At 42.1% G+C, this 16,871-nt stretch overlaps 2 long non-coding RNA genes across 2 annotated transcripts in view; both read left to right on the top strand.

The window, feature by feature from the left end:
- LOC127907099 (uncharacterized) overlaps nt 1–4,426 on the top strand; it is a 30,436-nt gene extending 26,010 nt beyond the window's left edge. The window contains exon 14 of the long non-coding RNA XR_008063190.1: nt 4,151–4,426. This is a non-coding gene — a long non-coding RNA (uncharacterized LOC127907099). The remainder of the gene's footprint in view (nt 1–4,150) is intronic.
- Nucleotides 4,427–12,192: 7,766 nt separating this feature from the next.
- Nucleotides 12,193–16,398, top strand: LOC127907101 (uncharacterized). The gene is made up of 3 exons (XR_008063215.1): nt 12,193–12,353; nt 15,190–15,397; nt 16,245–16,398. It is a non-coding gene; the product is annotated as an uncharacterized LOC127907101 (long non-coding RNA).
- Nucleotides 16,399–16,871: the final 473 nt, after the last annotated feature.

Here is a 16,871-nt window from a genome sequence, read left to right as displayed (position 1 = left end):
TAGTGATATAGGGAGGGAGAGTCAGTGAGGTTACCACAGTGATATAGTGAGAGTCAGTGGGGTTACCATAGTGATATAGGGAGAGTCAGTGAGGTTATCATAGTGATATAGTGAGGGAGAGTCAGTGAGGTTATCATAGTGATATAGTGAGGGAGAGTCAGTGAGGTTATCATAGTGATATAGGGAGGGAGAGTCAGTGAGGTTATCATAGTGATATAGGGAGGGAGAGTCAGTGAGGTTATCATAGTGATATAGGGAGAGTCAGTGAGGTTATCATAGTGATAAAGGGAGAGTCAGTGAGGTTATCATAGTGATATAGGGAGAGTCAGTGAGGTTATCATAGTGATAAAGGGAGAGTCAGTGAGGTTATCATAGTGATAAAGGGAGAGTCAGTGAAGTTATCATAGTGATATAGGGAGAGTCAGTGAGGTTATCATAGTGATATAGGGAGAGTCAGTGAGGTTATCATAGTGATATAGTGAGGGAGAGTCAGTGAGGTTATCATAGTGATATAGGAGGAGAGTCAGTGAGGTTATCATAGTGATATAGGGAGAGTCAGTGAGGTTATCATAGTGATATAGGAGAGTCAGTGAGGTTATCATAGTGATATAGGGAGAGTCAGTGAGGTTATCATAGTGATATAGGGAGAGTCAGTGAGGTTACCATAGTGATATAGGAGAGTCAGTGAGGTTATCATAGTGATATAGGAGAGAGTTATCATAGTGATATAGGGAGGAGAGTCAGTGAGGTTACCATAGTGATATAGTGAGGAGAGTCAGTGAGGTTATCATAGTGATATAGGAGGGAGAGTCAGTGAGGTTACCATAGTGATATAGGGAGAGTCAGTGAGGTTACCATAGTGATATAGGAGGGAGAGTCAGTGAGGTTACCATAGTGATATAGGAGAGTCAGTGGGGTTACCATAGTGATATAGGGATAGTCAGTGAGGTTATCATAGTGATATAGTGAGGAGAGTCAGTGAGGTTATCATAGTGATATAGTGAGGAGAGTCAGTGAGGTTATCATAGTGATATAGGAGGAGAGTCAGTGAGGTTATCATAGTGATATAGGGAGAGTCAGTGAGGTTATCATAGTGATATAGAGAGTCAGTGAGGTTATCATAGTGATAAAGGGAGAGTCAGTGAGGTTATCATAGTGATATAGGGAGAGTCAGTGAGGTTATCATAGTGATAAAGGAGAGTCAGGAGGTTATCATAGTGATAAAGGTTAGTCATAGTTATCATAGTGATATAGGGAGAGTCAGTGAGGTTATCATAGTGATATAGGGAGAGTCAGTGAGGTTATCATAGTGATATAGGGAGAGTCAGTGAGGTTATCATAGTGGTATATAGGGAGGAGAGTCAGTGAGGTTATCATAGTGATATAGGGAGGGAGAGTCAGTGAGGTTATCATAGTGATATAGGGAGGAGAGTCAGTGAGGTTACCATAGTGATATAGGAGAGTCAGTGAGTTATCATAGTGATATAGGAGAGTCAGTGAGGTTACCATAGTGATATAGGAGAGTCAGTGAGGTTATCATAGTGGTATAGGAGAGTCAGTGAGGTTACATAGTGATATAGGGAGAGTCAGTGGGGTTACCATAGTGATATAGGGAGAGCCAGTGGGGTTACCATAGTGATATAGGGAGAGTCAGTGAGGTTAACATAGTGATATAGGGAGAGTCAGTGAGGTTATCATAGTGGTATAGTGAGGGAGAGTCAGTGGGGTTACCATAGTGATATAGGGAGAGTCAGTGAAGTTATCATAGTGATATAGGGAGAGTCAGTGAGGTTATCATAGTGGTATAGTGAGGGAGAGTCAGTGGGGTTACCATAGTGATATAGGGAGAGTCAGTGAGGTTACCATAGTGATATAGGAGAGTCAGTGAGGTTATCATAGTGATATAGTGAGGAGAGTCAGTGAGGTTATCATAGTGATATAGTGAGGAGAGTCAGTGAGGTTATCATAGTGATATAGTGAGGAGAGTCAGTGAGTTATCATAGTGATATAGGAGGAGAGTCAGTGAGGTTACCATAGTGATATAGGGAGAGTCAGTGAGGTTATCATAGTGATATAGTGAGGAGAGTCAGTGAGGTTATCATAGTGATATAGTGAGGAGAGTCAGTGAGGTTACCATAGTGATATAGGGAGAGTCAGTGAGGTTATCATAGTGATATAGGGAGAGTCAGTGAGGTTACCATAGTGATATAGGGAGAGTCAGTGAGGTTATCATAGTGATATAGGGAGAGTCAGTGAGGTTATCATAGTGATATAGTGAGGAGAGTCAGTGAGGTTATCATAGTGATATAGTGAGAGTCAGTGGGTTACCATAGTGGTATAGTGAGGAGAGTCAGTGAGGTTACCATAGTGACATAGTGAGGGAGAGTCAGTGAGGTTACCATAGTGGTATAGTGAGGGAGAGTCAGTGAGGTTATCATAGTGGTATAGTGAGGGAGAGTCAGTGAGGTTACCATAGTGATATAGGGAGAGTCAGTGAGGTTACCATAGTGATATAGGGAGAGTCAGTGAAGTTATCATAGTGATATAGGGAGAGTCAGTGAGGTTATCATAGTGATATAGGGAGGGAGAGTCAGTGAGGTTACCATAGTGATATAGTGAGGAGAGTCAGTGAGGTTATCATAGTGATATAGGGAGAGTCAGTGAGGTTACCATAGTGATATAGGGAGAGTCAGTGAGGTTACCATAGTGATATAGGGAGAGTCAGTGAGGTTACCACAGTGATATAGGGAGAGTCAGTGGGGTTACCATAGTGATATAGGGAGAGTCAGTGAGGTTATCATAGTGATATAGTGAGGGAGAGTCAGTGAGGTTACCATAGTGATATAGGGAGAGTCAGTGAGGTTATCATAGTGATATAGTGAGGGAGAGTCAGTGAGGTTATCATAGTGATATAGGGAGGGAGAGTCAGTGAGGTTATCATAGTGATATAGGGAGAGTCAGTGAGGTTATCATAGTGATATAGGGAGAGTCAGTGAGGTTACCATAGTGATATAGGGAGAGTCAGTGAGTTATCATAGTGATATAGGGAGAGTCAGTGAGGTTATCATAGTGATATAGGGAGGAGAGTCAGTGAGGTTACCATAGTGATATAGTGAGGAGAGTCAGTGAGGTTATCATAGTGATATAGGAGGAGAGTCAGTGAGGTTACCATAGTGATATAGGAGAGTCAGTGAGGTTACCATAGTGATATAGGGAGGAGAGTCAGTGAGGTTACCACAGTGATATAGTGAGAGTCAGTGGGGTTACCATAGTGATATAGGGAGAGTCAGTGAGGTTATCATAGTGATATAGTGAGGAGAGTCAGTGAGGTTATCATAGTGATATAGTGAGGAGAGTCAGTGAGGTTATCATAGTGATATAGGGAGGAGAGTCAGTGAGGTTATCATAGTGATATAGGGGGAGAGTCAGTGAGGTTATCATAGTGATATAGGGAGAGTCAGTGGGTTATCATAGTGATAAAGGGAGAGTCAGTGAGGTTATCATAGTGATATAGGAGGAGAGTCAGTGAGGTTATCATAGTGATAAAGGGAGAGTCAGTGAGGTTATCATAGTGATAAAGGGAGGAGTCAGTGAGGTTATCATAGTGATATAGGAGAGTCAGTGAAGTTACCATAGTGATATAGGGAGAGTCAGTGAGGTTATCATAGTGATATAGTGAGGAGAGTCAGTGAGGTTATCATAGTGATATAGGGGAGAGTCAGTGAGGTTATCATAGTGATATAGGGAGAGTCAGTGAGGTTATCATAGTGATATAGGGAGAGTCAGTGAGGTTATCATAGTGATATAGGGAGAGTCAGTTATCATAGTGATATAGGGGAGAGTCAGTGAGGTTACCATAGTGATATAGGGAGAGTCAGTGAGTCATAGTGATATAGGAGTGTCAGTGAGGTTACCATAGTGATATAGGGAGGAGAGTCAGTGAGGTTACCATAGTGATATAGTGAGGAGAGTCAGTGAGGTTATCATAGTGATATAGGGAGGGAGAGTCAGTGAGGTTACCATAGTGATATAGTGAGGAGAGTCAGTGAGGTTACCATAGTGATATAGGGAGGGAGAGTCAGTGAGGTTAACATAGTGATATAGGGAGAGTCAGTGAGGTTACCATAGTGATATAGGGAGAGTCAGTGAGGTTAACATAGTGATATAGGGAGAGTCAGTGAGGTTACCATAGTGATATAGGGAGAGTCAGTGAGGTTATCATAGTGATATAGTGAGGGAGAGTCAGTGAGGTTATCATAGTGATATAGGGAGAGTCAGTGAGGTTATCATAGTGATATAGGGAGAGTCAGTGAGGTTATCATAGTGATAAAGGGAGAGTCAGTGAGGTTATCATAGTGATATAGGGAGAGTCAGTGAGGTTATCATAGTGATAAAGGGAGAGTCAGTGAGGTTATCATAGTGATATAGGGAGAGTCAGTGAGTTACCATAGTGATATAGGGAGAGTCAGTGAGGTTATCAGTCAGTGAGGTTATCATAGTGATATAGGAGAGTCAGTGGGGTTATCATAGTGATATAGGGAGAGTCAGTGAGGTTACCATAGTGATATAGGAGGAGAGTCAGTGAGGTTATCATAGTGTATAGAGGAGAGTCAGTAGTTATCATAGTGATATAGGGAGAGTCAGTGAGGTTACCATAGTGATATAGTGAGGAGAGTCAGTGAGGTTACCATAGTGATATAGGAGGAGAGTCAGTGAGGTTATCATAGTGATATAGGGAGGGAGAGTCAGTGAGGTTACCATAGTGATATAGGGAGAGTCAGTGAGGTTATCATAGTGATATAGGAGGAGAGTCAGTGAGGTTACCATAGTGATATAGAGGAGAGAGAGTTATCAGTGGGAGTTACCATAGTGATATAGGGAGGAGAGTCAGTGAGGTTACCATAGTGATATAGGGAGAGTCAGTGAGGTTATCATAGTGATATAGTGAGGAGAGTCAGTGAGGTTATCATAGTGATATAGTGAGGGAGAGTCAGTGAGGTTACCATAGTGATATAGGGAGAGTCAGTGAGGTTATCATAGTGATATAGGGAGAGTCAGTGAGGTTACCATCAGTGTTATCATAGTGATATAGGGAGAGTCAGTGAGGTTATCATAGTGATATAGGGAGAGTCAGTGAGGTTATCATAGTGATATAGGGAGAGTCAGTAGGGTTATCATAGTATAGTGAGGAGAGTCAGTGAGGTTACCATAGTGATATAGTGAGGAGAGTCAGTGAGGTTACCATAGTGATATAGTGAGGAGAGTCAGTGAGGTTATCATAGTGATATAGAGGAGAGTCAGTGAGGTTACCATAGTGATATAGGGAGAGTCAGTGAGGTTACCATAGTGATATAGGGAGAGTCAGTGAAGTTATCATAGTGATATAGGGAGAGTCAGTGAGGTTATCATAGTGATATAGGGAGGAGAGTCAGTGAGGTTACCATAGTGATATAGTGAGGAGAGTCAGTGAGGTTATCATAGTGATATAGGAGGGAGAGTCAGTGAGGTTACCATAGTGATATAGGGAGAGTCAGTGAGGTTACCATAGTGATATAGGAGGAGAGTCAGTGAGGTTACCATAGTGATATAGTGAGAGTCAGAGTTCAGTGTGAGTCAGTGAGGTTATCATAGTGATATAGTGAGGAGAGTCAGTGAGGTTATCATAGTGATATAGTGGGAGAGTCAGTGAGGTTATCATAGTGATATAGGGAGGGAGAGTCAGTGAGGTTATCATAGTGATATAGGGAGAGTCAGTGAGGTTATCATAGTGATATAGGGAGAGTCAGTGAGGTTATCATAGTGATATAGGGAGAGTCAGTGAGGTTATCATAGTGATATAGGGAGAGTCAGTGAGGTTACCATAGTGATATAGGGAGAGAGTTATCATAGTGATATAGGGAGAGTCAGTGAGGTTATCATAGTGATATAGGGAGGAGAGTCAGTGAGGTTACCATAGTGATATAGTGAGGAGAGTCAGTGAGGTTATCATAGTGATATAGGAGGAGAGTCAGTGAGGTTACCATAGTGATATAGGGAGAGTCAGTGAGGTTACCATAGTGATATAGGGAGGGAGAGTCAGTGAGGTTACCATAGTGATATAGGGAGAGTCAGTGGGGAGTGTAGGGAGAGTCAGTGAGGTTACCATAGTGATATAGTGAGGAGAGTCAGTGAGGTTATCATAGTGATATAGTGAGGAGAGTCAGTGAGGTTATCATAGTGATATAGGGAGGGAGAGTCAGTGAGGTTACCATAGTGATATGAGGGAGAGTCAGTGAGGTTATCATAGTGATATAGTGGAGAGAGTCAGTGAGGTTATCATAGTGATATAGGGAGAGTCAGTGAGGTTATCATAGTGATATAGGGAGAGTCAGTGAGGTTACCATAGTGATATAGGGAGAGTCAGTGAGGTTATCATAGTGTATAGTGAGGAGAGTCAGTGAGGTTATCATAGTGATATAGGGAGAGTCAGTGAGGTTATCATAGTGATATAGTGAGGAGAGTCAGTGAGGTTACCATAGTGATATAGGGAGAGTCAGTGGGGTTACCATAGTGATATAGTGAGGAGAGTCAGTGAGGTTACCATAGTGATATAGGGAGAGTCAGTGAGGTTATCATAGTGATATAGGGAGAGTCAGTGGAGGTTATCATAGTGATATAGTGAGGAGAGTCAGTGAGGTTACCATAGTGATATAGTGGGAGAGTCAGTGAGGTTACCATAGTGATATAGTGAGGAGAGTCAGTGAGGTTACCATAGTGATATAGTGAGGAGAGTCAGTGAGGTTACCATAGTGATATAGGGAGAGTCAGTGAGGTTACCATAGTGATATAGTGAGGAGAGTCAGTGAGGTTATCATAGTGATATAGGGAGAGTCAGTGAGTTATCATAGTGATATAGGGAGAGTCAGTGAGGTTATCATAGTGATATAGTGAAGTTACCATAGTGATATAGGGAGAGTCAGTGAGGTTATCATAGTGATATAGTCAGTGAGGTTATCATAGTGATATAGGGAGAGTCAGTGGGGTTATCATAGTGGTATAGTGAGGAGAGTCAGTGAGGTTATCATAGTGATATAGGGAGGGAGAGTCAGTGAGGTTATCATAGTGATATAGGGAGGGAGAGTCAGTGAGGTTACCATAGTGATATAGGAGAGTCAGTGAGGTTATCATAGTGATATAGGGAGAGTCAGTGAGGTTACCATAGTGATATAGGGAGAGTCAGTAGTAGATATAGTGAGGAGAGTCAGTTAACATAGTTACCATAGTGATATAGTGAGGAGAGTCAGTGAGGTTATCATAGTGATATAGGGAGAGTCAGTGAGGTTACCATAGTGATATAGGGAGAGTCAGTGAGGTTATCATAGTGATATAGTGAGGAGAGTCAGTGAGGTTAACATAGTGATATAGGGAGAGTCAGTGACCATAGTGATATAGTGAGGAGAGTCAGTGAGGTTATCATAGTGATATAGGGAGAGTCAGTGAGGTTACCATAGTGATATAGGGAGAGTCAGTGAGGTTATCATAGTGATATAGTGAGGAGAGTCAGTGAGGTTATCATAGTGATATAGGGAGGGAGAGTCAGTGAGGTTATCATAGTGATATAGTGAGGAGAGAGAGTCAGTGAGGTTACCATAGTGATATAGTGAGGAGAGTCAGTGAGGTTACCATAGTGATATAGGGAGAGTCAGTGAGGTTACCATAGTGATATAGGGAGAGTCAGTGAGGTTATCATAGTGATATAGGGAGAGTTATCATAGTGAAGTTACCATAGTGATATAGGGAGAGTCAGTGAGGTTATCATAGTGATATAGGGAGAGTCAGTGAGGTTATCATAGTGATATAGGGAGAGTCAGTGAGGTTATCATAGTATAGTGAGGAGAGTCAGTGAGGTTATCAGTCAGTGAGTTATCATAGTGATATAGGGAGGGAGAGTCAGTGAGGTTACCATAGTGATATAGGGAGAGTCAGTGAGGTTAACATAGTGATTAGTCAGTGAGGTTATCATAGTGATATAGGGAGAGTCAGTGAGTTACCACAGTGATATTAGTCAGTGAGTTATCATAGTGGTATAGTGAGGAGAGTCAGTGAGGTTATCATAGTGATATAGTGAGGAGAGTCAGTGAGGTTATCATAGTGATATAGGAGAGTCAGTGGGGTTACCATAGTGATATAGTGAGGAGAGTCAGTGAGGTTATCATAGTGATATAGTGAGGAGAGTCAGTGAGGTTATCATAGTGATATAGGGAGGAGAGTCAGTGAGGTTATCATAGTGATATAGGGAGGAGAGTCAGTGAGGTTACCATAGTGATATAGGAGAGTCAGTGAGGTTATCATAGTGATATAGTGAGGAGAGTCAGTGAGGTTACCATAGTGATATAGGAGAGTCAGTGAGGTTATCATAGTGATATAGTGAGGAGAGTCAGTGAGATTATCATAGTGATATAGGGAGGAGAGTCAGTGAGGTTACCATAGTGATATAGGGAGAGTCAGTGAGGTTATCATAGTGATATAGTGAGGGAGAGTCAGTGAGGTTATCATAGTGATATAGTGAGGAGAGTCAGTGTCATAGTGATATAGGGAGAGTCAGTGAGGTTATCATAGTGATATAGGGAGAGTCAGTGAGGTTATCATAGTGATATAGGAGGAGAGTCAGTGAGGTTACCATAGTGATATAGTGAGGAGAGTCAGTGAGGTTACCATAGTGATATAGGGAGAGTCAGTGAGGTTATCATAGTGATAGTGAGGAGAGTCAGTGAGGTTACCATAGTGATATAGGGAGAGTCAGTGAGGTTACCATAGTGATATAGTGAGGAGAGTCAGTGAGGTTATCATAGTGATATAGGGAGGAGAGTCAGTGAGGTTATCATAGTGATATAGGGAGAGTCAGTGAGGTTACCATAGTGATATAGGGAGAGTCAGGAGAGTCAGTGATATAGGGAGAGTTAGGTTACCATAGTGATATAGGGAGGGAGAGTGAGGTTACCACAGTGATATAGGGAGAGTCAGTGGGGTTACCATAGTGATATAGGGAGAGTCAGTGAGGTTATCATAGTGATATAGTGAGGGAGAGTCAGTGAGGTTATCATAGTGATATAGTGAGGGAGAGTCAGTGAGGTTATCATAGTGATATAGGGAGGGAGAGTCAGTGAGGTTATCATAGTGATATAGGGAGAGTCAGTGAGGTTATCATAGTGATATAGGGAGAGTCAGTGAGGTTATCATAGTGATAAAGGGAGAGTCAGTGAGGTTATCATAGTGATATAGGGAGAGTCAGTGAGGTTATCATAGTGATATAGGGAGAGTCAGTGAGGTTATCATAGTGATATAGGGAGAGTCAGTGAGGTTATCATAGTGATATAGGAGAGTCAGTGAGGTTACCATAGTGATATAGGGAGAGTCAGTGAGGTTATCATAGTGATAGGGAGGGAGAGTCAGTGAGGTTACCATAGTGATATAGTGAGGGAGAGTCAGTGAGGTTATCATAGTGATATAGGGAGGGAGAGTCAGTGAGGTTACCATAGTGATATAGGGAGAGTCAGTGAGGTTACCATAGTGGGAGAGTCAGTGAGGTTATCATAGTGATATAGGGAGAGTCAGTGAGGTTACCATAGTGATATAGGGAGAGTCAGTGAGGTTATCATAGTGATATAGTGAGGGAGAGTCAGTGAGGTTATCATAGTGATATAGGGAGGGAGAGTCAGTGAGGTTATCATAGTGATATAGGGAGAGTCAGTGAGGTTATCATAGTGATATAGGGAGAGTCAGTGAGGTTATCATAGTGATATAGGGAGAGTCAGTGAGGTTATCATAGTGATATAGGGAGAGTCAGTGAGGTTATCATAGTGATATAGGGAGAGTCAGTGAGGTTATCATAGTGATATAGGGAGAGTCAGTGAAGTTACCATAGTGATATAGGGAGAGTCAGTGAGGTTACCATAGTGATATAGGGAGAGTCAGTGAGGTTATCATAGTGATATAGGGAGAGTCAGTGAGGTTATCATAGTGATATAGGGAGAGTCAGTGGGGTTACCATAGTGATATAGTGAGAGTCAGTGAGGTTATCATAGTGATATAGGGAGGGAGAGTCAGTGAGGTTATCATAGTGATATAGGGAGAGTCAGTGAGGTTATCATAGTGATATAGGAGAGTCAGTGAGGTTATCATAGTGATATAGGAGAGTCAGTGAAGTTACCATAGTGATATAGGGAGAGTCAGTGAGGTTATCATAGTGATATAGGGAGAGTCAGTGAGGTTATCATAGTGATATAGGGAGAGTCAGTGAGGTTATCATAGTGATATAGTGAGGGAGAGTCAGTGAGGTTATCATAGTGATTAGTCCATAGTGATATAGGGAGAGTCAGTGAGGTTACCATAGTGATATAGGGAGAGTCAGTGAGGTTACCATAGTGATATAGGGAGAGTCAGTGAGGTTATCATAGTGATATAGGGAGAGTCAGTGAGTTACCATATTGATATAGGGAGAGGGGTTATCATAGTGATATAGGGAGAGTCAGTGAGGTTATCATAGTGATATAGGGAGAGTCAGTGGGGTTATCATAGTGATATAGAGGAGAGTCAGTGAGGTTATCATAGTGATATAGGGAGGAGAGTCAGTGAGGTTATCATAGTGATATAGGGAGAGTCAGTGAGGTTATCATAGTGATATAGGGAGAGTCAGTGAAGTTATCATAGTGATATAGGGAGAGTCAGTGAGTTACCATAGTGATATAGGGAGAGTCAGTGAGGTTATCATAGTGATATAGGAGAGTCAGTGAGGTTATCATAGTGATATAGGGAGAGTCAGTGAGGTTATCATAGTGATATAGTGAGGGAGAGTCAGTGAGGTTATCATAGTGATATAGGGGGAGAGTCAGTGAGGTTATCATTGTGATATAGGGAGGAGAGTCAGTGAGGTTACCATAGTGATATAGGGAGAGTCAGTGAGGTTATCATAGTGATATAGGGAGAGTCAGTGAGGTTACCACAGTGATATAGGGAGAGTCAGTGAGTTATCATAGTGGTATAGTGAGGAGAGTCAGTGAGGTTACCATAGTGATATAGAGGAGAGTCAGTGAGGTTACCATAGTGATATAGGGAGAGTCAGTGAGGTTATCATAGTGATATAGGAGAGTCAGTGAGGTTACCATAGTGATATAGGGAGAGTCAGTGAGGTTATCATAGTAGTATAGTGAGGAGAGTCAGTGAGGTTACCATAGTGATATAGGGAGAGTCAGTGAGGTTATCATAGTGAGGAGTCAGTGAGGTTATCATAGTGATATAGTGAGAGAGTCAGTGAGGTTACCATAGTGATATAGTGAGGGAGAGTCAGTGAGGTTACCACAGTGATATAGTGAGGAGAGTCAGTGAGGTTACCATAGTGATATAGTGAGAGTCAGTGAGGTTATCATAGTGATATAGGGAGGGAGAGTCAGTGAGGTTACCATAGTGATATAGGGAGAGTCAGTGAGGTTACCATAGTGATATAGTGAGGGAGAGTCAGTGAGGTTACCATAGTGATATAGGGAGGGAGAGTCAGTGAGGTTACCATAGTGATATAGGGAGGGAGAGTCAGTGAGGTTAACATAGTGATATAGGGTGGGAGAGTCAGTGAGGTTATCATAGTGATATAGGGAGGAAGTCAGTGAGGTTACCATAGTGATATAGGGAGAGTCAGTGAGGTTATCATAGTGATATAGTGAGGAGAGTCAGTGAGGTTATCATAGTGATATAGTGAGGGAGAGTCAGTGAGGTTACCATAGTGATATAGGGAGGAGAGTCAGTGAGGTTATCATAGTGATATAGGGGGAGAGTCAGTGATATAGGGAGAGTTATCATAGTGATATAGGGGAGAGTCAGTGAGGTTACCATAGTGATAGGGAGAGTCAGTGAGGTTATCATAGTGATATAGGGAGAGTCAGTGAGGTTATCATAGTGATATAGGGAGAGTCAGTGAGGTTATCATAGTGATATAGGGAGAGTCAGTGAGGTTATCATAGTGATATAGGGAGAGTCAGTGAGGTTATCATAGTGATATAGGGAGAGTCAGTGAGGTTACCATAGTGATATAGGGAGAGTCAGTGAGGTTACCATAGTGATATAGGGAGAGTCAGTGAGGTTACCATAGTGATATAGGGAGAGTCAGTGAGGTTACCATAGTGATATAGTGGGAGAGTCAGTGAGGTTACCATAGTGATATAGTGAGGGAGAGTCAGTGAGGTTACCATAGTGATATAGTGAGGGAGAGTCAGTGAGGTTACCATAGTGATATAGTGAGGGAGAGTCAGTGAAGTTATCATAGTGATATAGGGAGAGTCAGTGAGGTTACCATAGTGATATAGTGAGGGAGAGTCAGTGAAGTTACCATAGTGATATAGTGAGGGAGAGTCAGTGAAATTATCATAGTGATATAGGGAGAGTCAGTGGGAGTGAGTGAGGAGAGTCAGTGAGGTTACCATAGTGATATAGTGAGGAGAGTCAGTGAGGTTATCATAGTGATATAGTGAGAGTCAGTGAGGTTATCATAGTGATATAGGGAGGGAGAGTCAGTGAGGTTATCATAGTGATATAGTGAGGGAGAGTCAGTGAGGTTATCATAGTGATATAGGGAGGGAGAGTCAGTGAGGTTATCATAGTGATATAGTGAGGGAGAGTCAGTGAGGTTATCATAGTGATATAGTGAGGGAGAGTCAGTGAGGTTATCATAGTGATATAGGGAGAGTCAGTGAGGTTACCATAGTGATATAGGGAGAGTCAGTGAGGTTATCATAGTGATATAGGGAGAGTCAGTGAGGTTATCATAGTGATATTAGTCAGTGGGGTTATCATAGTGATATAGTGAGGGAGAGTCAGTGAGGTTACCATAGTGATATATAGGAGAGTCAGTGAGGTTACCATCATAGTGAGGAGAGTCATAGGTTATCATAGGGAGAGTCAGTGAGGTTACCATAGTGATATAGGGAGAGTCAGTGAGGTTACCATAGTGATATAGGAGGAGAGTCAGTGAGGTTATCATAGTGATATAGGGAGAGTCAGTGAGGTTACCATAGTGATATAGGGAGAGTCAGTGAGGTTACCATAGTGATATAGGGAGGAGAGTCAGTGAGGTTACCACAGTGATATAGTGAGAGTCAGTGGGGTTACCATAGTGATATAGGGAGAGTCAGTGAGGTTATCATAGTGATAGTGAGGGAGAGTCAGTGAGGTTACCATAGTGATATAGTGAGGGAGAGTCAGTGAGGTTATCATAGTGATATAGGGGGAGAGTCAGTGAGGTTACCATAGTGATATAGTGAGGGAGAGTCAGTGAGGTTATCATAGTGATATAGTGGGAGAGTCAGTGAGGTTATCATAGTGATATAGGAGGGAGAGTCAGTGAGGTTATCATAGTGATATAGGGAGAGTCAGTGAGGTTATCATAGTGATATAGGGAGAGTCAGTGAGGTTATCATAGTGATATAGGGAGAGTCAGTGAGGTTATCATAGTGATATAGGGAGAGTCAGTGAGGTTATCATAGTGATAAAGGAGAGTCAGTGAGGTTATCATAGTGATATAGGGAGAGTCAGTGAGGTTATCATAGTGGTATAGTGAGGGAGAGTCAGTGAGGTTACCATAGTGATATAGGGAGAGTCAGTGAGGTTATCATAGTGATATAGGGAGAGTCAGTGAGGTTATCATAGTGATATAGGGAGAGTCAGTGAGGTTATCATAGTGATATAGGGAGAGTCAGTGAGGTTATCATAGTGATATAGGGAGAGTCAGTGAGGTTACCATAGTGATATAGGGAGAGTCAGTGAGGTTACCATAGTGATATAGGGAGAGTCAGTGAGGTTATCATAGTGATATAGTGAGGGAGAGTCAGTGAGGTTATCATAGTGATATAGGGAGAGTCAGGAGAGTCAGTGAGAGTCAGTGAGGTTACCATAGTGATATAGGAGAGTCAGTGAGGTTATCATAGTGATTTAGTGAGGAGAGTCAGTGAGGTTATCATAGTGATATAGGGAGAGTCAGTGGGGTTACCATAGTGATATAGTGAGGAGAGTCAGTGAGGTTATCATAGTGATATAGGAGGAGAGTCAGTGAGGTTATCATAGTGATATAGGGAGAGTCAGTGAGGTTATCATAGTGATATAGGGAGGAGAGTCAGTGAGGTTACCATAGTGATATAGGGAGAGTCAGTGAGGTTATCATAGTGATATAGTGAGGGAGAGTCAGTGAGGTTATCATAGTGATATAGTGAGGAGAGTCAGTGAGGTTATCATAGTGAGGAGATCATAGGTTAACATATTGATATAGGGAGAGTCAGTGAGGTTATCATAGTGATATAGGGAGAGTCAGTGAGGTTACCATAGTGATATAGGGAGAGTCAGATATCATAGTGATATAGGGAGAGTCAGTGAGGTTACCATAGTGATATAGGGAGAGTCAGTGAGGTTATCATAGTGATATAGGGAGAGTCAGTGAGGTTATCATAGTGATATAGGGAGAGTCAGTGAGGTTATCATAGTGATATAGTGAGAGTCAGTGGGGTTATCATAGTGATATAGTGAGGGAGAGTCAGTGAGGTTACCATAGTGATATAGGGAGAGTCAGTGAGGTTACCATAGTGATATAGTGGGAGAGTCAGTGAGGTTACCATAGTGATATAGGGAGGGAGGTCAGTAGGGAGGTTATCATAGTGATATAGGGAGAGTCAGTGAAGTTACCATAGTGAGGGAGTCAGTGAGGTTATCATAGTGATATAGGGAGAGTCAGTGAGGTTATCATAGTGATATAGGGAGAGTCAGTGAGGTTATCATAGTGATATGAGGGAGAGTCAGTGAGGTTATCATAGTGATATAGGGGAGGGAGAGTCAGTGAGGTTATCATTGTGATATAGGGGGAGAGTCAGTGAGGTTACCATAGTGATATAGGAGAGTCAGTGAGTTATCATAGTGATATAGGGAGAGTCAGTGAGGTTACCATAGTGATATAGGGAGAGTCAGTGAGGTTATCATAGTGTATAGTGAGGAGAGTCAGTGGGGTTATCATAGTGATATAGTGAGGGAGAGTCAGTGAGGTTACCATAGTGATATAGTGAGGGAGAGTCAGTGAGGTTACCATAGTGATATAGGGAGAGTCAGTGAAGTTACCATAGTGATATAGGGAGAGTCAGTGAGGTTACCATAGTGATATAGTGAGGGAGAGTCAGTGAGGTTACCATAGTGATATAGTGAGGGAGAGTCAGTGAAGTTATCATAGTGATATAGGGAGAGTCAGTGAGGTTACCATAGTGATATAGTGAGGGAGAGTCAGTGAAGTTACCATAGTGATATAGTGAGGGAGAGTCAGTGAAGTTATCATAGTGATATAGGGAGAGTCAGTGAGGTTACCATAGTGATATAGTGAGGGAGAGTCAGTGAAGTTATCATAGTGATATAGTGAGGGAGAGTCAGTGAGGTTATCATAGTGATATAGGGAGGGAGAGTCAGTGAGGTTACCATAGTGATATAGGGAGAGTCAGTGAGGTTATCATAGTGATATAGTGAGGGAGAGTCAGTGAGGTTATCATAGTGATATAGGGAGAGTCAGTGAGGTTATCATAGTGATATAGGGAGAGTCAGTGAGGTTACCATAGTGATATAGGGAGAGTCAGTGAGGTTATCATAGTGATATAGGGAGAGTCAGTGAGGTTATCATAGTGATATAGTGAGGGAGAGTCAGTGGGGTTATCATAGTGATATAGTGAGGGAGAGTCAGTGAGGTTACCATAGTGATATAGTGAGGGAGAGTCAGTGAGGTTACCATAGTGATATAGTGAGGGAGAGTCAGTGAGGTTATCATAGTGATATAGGGAGAGTCAGTGAAGTTATCATAGTGATATAGGGAGAGTCAGTGAGGTTACCATAGTGATATAGGGAGAGTCAGTGAAGTTATCATAGTGATATAGGGAGAGTCAGTGAGGTTACCATAGTGATATAGGAGGTAGAGTCAGTGAGGTTACCACAGTGATATAGTGAGAGTCAGTGGGGTTACCATAGTGATATAGGGAGAGTCAGTGAGGTTACCATAGTGATATAGTGAGGAGAGTCAGTGAGGTTATCATAGTGATATAGTGAGGGAGAGTCAGTGAGGTTATCATAGTGATATAGGGAGGAGATATAGTGAGGGAGAGTCAGTGAGGTTACCATAGTGATATAGGGAGAGGAGAGTTATCATAGTGATGAGGGAGAGTTGAGGTTATCATAGTGATATAGGGAGAGTCAGTGAGGTTACCATAGTGATATAGTGAGGGAGAGTCAGTGAAGTTATCATAGTGATATAGGGAGAGTCAGTGAGGTTATCATAGTGATATAGTGAGGGAGAGTCAGTGAAGTTATCATAGTGATATAGGGAGAGTCAGTGAGGTTATCATAGTGATATAGGGAGAGTCAGTGGGGTTATCATAGTATAGTGAGGAGAGTCAGTGAGGTTATCATAGTGTAGGGAGAGTCAGTGAGGTTATCATAGTGATATAGGGAGGGAGAGTCAGTGAGGTTACCATAGTGATATAGGGAGAGTCAGTGATATAGGGAGGGAGAGTCAGTGAGGTTACCATAGTGATATAGGGAGAGTCAGTGAGGTTATCATAGTGATATAGGGAGAGTCAGTGAGGTTATCATAGTGATATAGGGAGAGTCAGTAGGTTACCATAGTGATATAGGGAGAGTCAGTGAGGTTATCATAGGATATAGGAGAGTCAGTGAGGTTACCATAGTGATATAGGGAGGTCAGAGTCATAGTAGGGAGAGTCAAGGTTATCATAGTGATATAGTGAGGGAGAGTCAGTGAGGTTACCATAGTGATATAGTGAGAGTCAGTGAGGTTATCATAGTGATATAGTGAGGGAGAGTCAGTG

Source organism: Oncorhynchus keta, chromosome 14, assembly GCF_023373465.1.
Source record: "Oncorhynchus keta strain PuntledgeMale-10-30-2019 chromosome 14, Oket_V2, whole genome shotgun sequence".
Lineage (NCBI taxonomy): Eukaryota > Metazoa > Chordata > Actinopteri > Salmoniformes > Salmonidae > Oncorhynchus > Oncorhynchus keta.
This window is presented reverse-complemented; position numbering and strand designations above follow the sequence as displayed.